This window comes from Puma concolor, chromosome D1 (assembly GCF_028749965.1).
Source record: "Puma concolor isolate L17-30 chromosome D1, mPumCon1.1.hap2, whole genome shotgun sequence".
Lineage (NCBI taxonomy): Eukaryota > Metazoa > Chordata > Mammalia > Carnivora > Felidae > Puma > Puma concolor.
The window spans coordinates 33,888,471-33,894,103 of NC_141676.1; the positions used below are offsets into that span (position 1 = coordinate 33,888,471).

The window sequence follows — 5,633 nt, forward strand, 5'->3', positions numbered from 1 at the left end:
GTAGCCCTGTGAGGCACGCACCATAGTATCCTCATCCTATAGATAACGTGATTCTGCTTGTGTGGTTAGGTAACCTGGCTGAAGTCACGCAGGTAAGGGACAGAGCCAAGATTCAAACTGAGGCTGCTTCAGATCCTGAAGTCTTCATCAGTTTTTGCTAAAAGAACATCATTCTTTGTGGTGATAAAGCTTTCCTTGAGATGGGGTGTGGGGTTGGGCAGAAATAGGCGGGATTCTCTCTGAAGGAATGTGAAATGGTCCTCCCAAGAGGGATCCTGACAGATATTGCTCTGGCATCTGGGAGAGGGGGCATCCCTGCAGAGCCCCAGTCAGGGAGACATCTGATGGAGCTGGAAGCATTTGGAGGGACTTGACAGTGTAGACCCCCCAGCCTTCTCCCTGTATCAACTAAGAGACGTCCTGACAGACAAAGGGGAGAAGACTTTCAGACATTTTCTTGGCACAGGGATCAGCATGTGGGGGTGTAGGGCAGAGGCAGTGAGCTTAGGAAATGAAGGTGGAATCACAGTAAATCTTGACTGGACTGTGGCTTGGGCTGCAAGGCTTTTCTTCTTTCCTTTATTTCCTTCCTTCCTTTTTTCTTTTCTTTTCAAGTCTTTTATTAATAGTATTTCCTTTGCCTGGTGTGAGAAATAAGGGGAAAAGAATGAACTTTATACAGTGCCTACAATGTGCCAGCTGCTTTCTGCAGACATTTATCTCTTTTCAGCCTTATAATGATTTTTCAAGATAGATAGCACTAGCCCCACTTTGCAGATGGGAAAACCAAGTCTCACGAACTGTAGGTGACTTGTTTAGGATCATGGAGAAATAAAATAGTGGAGGTGGAATTTGGAATCAGTCCCTTGTGACCCCAAAGCCTGCTGTCTCTCTCTGGGGCCCAGGAATGAAATTACATGGGCAGGACTGGAGACCAATGAACATGCACCAAATGCTATCCAGGTACCTGTGGTTGCAGTAGAGCAAGCCCTTGGTGACCAGTGCAGTCAAAATGCACAGTCTGGGGTCTGGACTTGTCCTCCCAGGGGGCAAGAAATAGAATTCTTGCCATGTCCACACTGTTTGCTCAAGTGGTTTTCTTCCAGAAACGACTGCTTGTTTGTTTGTTTTAAATTTTAATTGTGAGGGTCACCTGGGTGGCTCATTCAGTTGAGCATCTGACTTCGGCTCAGGCCATGATCTCATGGTCCATGAGTTCAAGCCCTTCATTGGGCTCTGTGCTGACAGTTCAGAGCCTGGAGCCTGCTTTGGATTCTGTGTCTCCCTTTCTGCCCCTCCCCCATTCACGCTCTGTCTCTCTCTGTGTTTCAAAAATGAAAACATGTTAAAAATTTTTTTAAATAAATAAATAAATTTTAATTGTGACAGAGTAAGGGAAAAAAAAGCTCGAAATGAATGTTAGAAAATGTTTTCAAGGAGTGAAGTACAGTTAGTGCGACGTGGTGAACTTGGTAGTGTGTGACCTCACAGGAAGGCGTTCTTACTGGAAGTTTCTTCAGTTCAAATTCTGCTGGCTTCTGGATGGTTCCTCTGGGATCGGCACCTCAGCGGCTCTCCTGATGAAGTCATGCCAGATACCTTTCCTCTTACTGGGAGGAACCCCATCTTGGCTCCTGTCTACAGGCAGCTGGGGCAGTACAGCCCAGGGGATTAGTGGGATTTGTGCCCAAGCGAGAGAGATCTGCCCCTGCCTGCAGGTCAGTGACTTCTGAATGACCTACTGCCCCTAGAGGAACGGCACTGGGCCTCTGCACCCTCCCTTCCTTCTTCCTGCAGAAGCCAGCTCTCTCTCAGGCCTGGGCCGCTGCCTAGAGTTTCTTTGCTCCCTTAGTTTGCGGGGAGAAGGAAGGCGGCAGCTTGCAAGTTATCCTGGGGAGAAGAGACGCTGGGCAACACAGCCCTTCCACCATAGGCAACCGCAGGTGGAATTTTCCCCGACGTCTGTGCTGTTCTCAAGTTTCCCAACCTGTTCACCCACACTTGGCACTCAGAGAAAATCCTCAGAGCTGCCAGGCCACCAGTTTAGCCTTGAGGCTGTGACCAAATATATAAGAGGGACCCCTCCCCCGACTGGATCCGTTTATTTTCAAAAAAAGGGCTTTCCGCAGATGTCCCCATGGAGCCAACAGGAAGGACTGTGGGCAGCGGACTGCTGCAGCCACACACGGGCAGCTGCGGGACCCTCTCCCTGACCCATTTAAGTCACGCCGTGATTGATGATTGCAATGGGAAAATAGCAACTGCAGATGGACAGGCAGCGGGATAAGCAAAAAAACAATAGCGCCTGTTCCTGGCACCTGTCCCTGCCTGAGGTGGAAGAGGCGCTGTTAACTAGTCTGGTGATGAAAAACATGGGTTTTGGAGGCAGACGGGCTGAGTTCAGATCCCACCGACGTCACTTCCAGACTGGGTGAGTTTGGATGAATTTGTATCACTGTTCTGAGTTTCAGCTTCCTGGAAGGGGGGTCAGGGAGTAATACCTGTCTCTTAGGGTTGTTCTGAGGATTAAATGAGATAGGACAGGGGAGAGTACTCACAACAGAGCCTGGAAAATAGCTGTGATGGTTTTGTGATTACATAAAGTACTCAGTCCAGTAACTGGCACCAAGGAAACGCTTAATAAATGGGAGCTGTTTCATGGGATACTGGAATGCCAGCATTGGGAGGGACCTTGTCTGAAGCCAAATTAATTTTATCTGCTCCTTTTGTAGGCAAGGGTCCTGAAGACCAGAGAGGGACAGTGGTGGATCCAGGATCACACTCCTGGCTCAGGGCAGAAAGAGGGCTGATGGCATCATGCTTCCTGCCTTTTCTCTCTTCGAAGAATACCTAAGCTCCTGCGTTGCTCCTGAAACTCAGTTTGGGGCTTTACAAGTTAGAGTTGCTAGGGCAAATTCTGTTCTGCAGTGTTGCTCTGAGAGAGTCCAGTTTTGTTTGGTTTGGGAATCAGTGCCCTGGTGGGAACACAGAAAACACTAGACTTGGCAGCTGCAGAAATGGGTTCACATCTCACCTGCAACGTGTCAAGTCTTTGGTCGTGGGCCAGCCACTGAAGTCTCTGAGACTCAGAACCCACAGCCCTTACCAAGAGATCTGTCTGCCTATTTTTGGATGCACAGCTGGGTGAGAGGCCTCCTGGGTCCCTTGACATATGGTACTGGTTCCTACAACTCACTCTGAGACATCTTCATGGATGGATGTTTAATTCATTGTTAAAAGGGGAGAGAATGGAGGAATGTCTCATGCTGCCATAATGCTGACATCACTCCCCCTGAGACTCCGTTTCTCCTCCTGTAAAATGGTGATATAAACTGTGCCTACCTCAAAATACGTTGGTAAAGATGAAATGAGTTAATATGAAGAGCTCAGAACAGTGCCAGGCACATAATCTTTAATAAATGTCACTGTTATTAGAATTAAAGGTCAGGTTACAGGGATTAGGTACTTAGAAACTCTTTCTCTGCACCCGGCCAATTTTGTGCCTCAGTGGCTAGGTTGGTGGCCTTTGTCACGAGATAAGGGGGTGACAGAGCTGCTGCCGGGTAGAGTGGTGGGAGTTACCCAGGATTCATGGGAACAAGAGGGCATTGATTTGCAATGCTGGCGTGAATTTGGGGTAGGGATCTGGACGCCTGGACCTTCTCCGTGGCTGGTGGCCATGAGAGACACATATTGCATCATTCTTGCTATTTTTTTGTGTGTGACTGGAGCAGAGCAGAGGCTTTTCTTGGTTCCAATGGGAGCCCCGGCAAGTCCAAGTGGAGAAGCAGGGCAGCTGTCGGGAGAATTCAGGCGGGAGCGGGCTCAGCGCCCAGGCCAGCAGCCTGTGACAGGCAGAAATGCAGTGAGACGTGACATCTGCCGCCCGACCACATCCCCACGCCGCCCTCCCTCGTCCAGCTGCTCAAGAGAAGGAAGGAAACCAGGCTTTTCCCACTGCTATTGTGTACCTGACAGGTTCATCAATCTTATTCGGCTCATCCTCATGGCCTCTCAAGCCGGTGATTATATCTCTTCTCTGGCAGAGGAAGAGGAAGAGGAGATTCAGAAGTGTCCCAGGGCAGAGGGAGGGGCAGAGCCAGCGTTCAAGCCTCGGGCCTCCACTCCAAAGTCCACGTGCCTTCCATGGCACCAGCTAGTTCTCGCTGGTCCGGCCACCTATCACCCGGAGAGACTGGCTTATCTTTAATCAATACGTGCATGGCCAGAGGAGACAAATAAGTGCAGAGGCACCTGGCTCCTGGCGCTAATGGCCTAAAGAAAAGAGAAGGTTAAGCCCAAGGCCCCTTCCTGGTTGAGTACTGACCCTGTTTTACCTTCCTGCCCCCTGAGCCCTAGGCAGACCTTTGGCCTGGAGGGGGCACCCTGTCCCGGGGCCAGCCCAACAGGCCTGGCCCCAAAGACAATAGCTGGAAGGGCCTCTTAGAGCAAGTACTTCCTGAAGTGCCCAGAACAGCCACTGTCCCCACAGCTCAGGAACAATCACAGCTCAGTCAGCTTCCTCGCTCTTTGCAGGGCCTCCAGCCCTCCAGGCAGAGCCCTTAGGTCTACTGTTTGGGGAGGGACAAGAGAACAGCAAGAGCAGTGCTCCAGAGTCTAGGACAGACCTCGGGATATAGACATTTTTTCTACATTGAAGCCGGAGGAAAAATTCCAGGTTCTCTCTTTTCTTTACTATTCTAGTAAACCAACTGCCTGATCCTTGATCTTTGTGCTTCTGTCATGTCTTTTTGGGATTTTTAAACAGGGAGAAAAGTGGGGGGTGGGGGAGAAGCCAAAGGAAAATAAATTCTGGAATGAAACTATACACTCAGTTATTCACTCAACAGCATGGAATGAGACGTGGTAGTTGCCAAGCACAACGGGGTCCAGAAAAGAATTATTCAGCATTCACTCACTGACTTATGTGTTTATCTGCTCATTTCATAGTAAGGATAGAGCTCCTGCCAAGTTCCAATCATTGTGGCTGCAGCAAGGACTCGGCAATGCAGGCCCCGCCCAGTGTGGGAGACAGACAGGTGAACCAGCAGTTGACATACTTGGTTTACGTGGTGAGTGCTGGGAGGGACAAGTGAGGGCCATCAGGGACAAGAGCAGCAAGGCCAGCAGACCCTGACCAAGAGTCCTGGAGGATGGACAGGACAGACCAAGGGAAGATGAAGTTAGGCTGTGCGGTAGGAGAGAGTATAGGAAGATATTGGCATCTGTGAAGGCTGGAGGTGGAAGAATGCATGTTTTCCAAGAAGCGTCAAGAAGGCCCACGTGGTGGGAGAGCAGGAGAAATAGTAGCATCTAGTGGTCACAGCTGGCATACCCCAGCCTGCCTGGGTTGGAATCCTTGCTGGGCCACTTATGACTATGGGTCATCTGCCAAGCTATTCACCTTTCTGTAACTCACTTTTCTTGTCTACGAAATGGAGAGGATGCAAAGAATAGTATCTGCTTCAAAGGTTGTGATAACAATGAAAGTGAGCTAGTACACATCGAGTGTACCTGGCATGCCGAGTTATAGAGGTGTCAGCTATGATCAGGTGGGGGACGGGCAGGGAGGTGGGAGAAGTGAGCAGTTCCACACACCTATAATGGGCTCCGATCATGGGCCAGGCACTAGT

The 5,633-nt window shown here is 49.9% G+C and overlaps 2 long non-coding RNA genes across 2 annotated transcripts; one reads left to right on the forward strand and one right to left on the reverse strand.

Moving 5' to 3' along the window:
- The first annotated feature begins 2,070 nt into the window (after positions 1-2,070).
- On the forward strand, positions 2,071-4,828 carry LOC147576584 (uncharacterized). Its single transcript, XR_015240950.1, has 2 exons — positions 2,071-2,431; positions 2,733-4,828. It is a non-coding gene; the product is annotated as an uncharacterized LOC147576584 (long non-coding RNA).
- Positions 3,396-4,342, reverse strand: LOC147576585 (uncharacterized). Its single transcript, XR_015240949.1, has 2 exons — positions 3,972-4,342; positions 3,396-3,845 (listed from the first exon to the last, which is right to left on the reverse strand). It is a non-coding gene; the product is annotated as an uncharacterized LOC147576585 (long non-coding RNA).
- Positions 4,829-5,633: the final 805 nt, after the last annotated feature.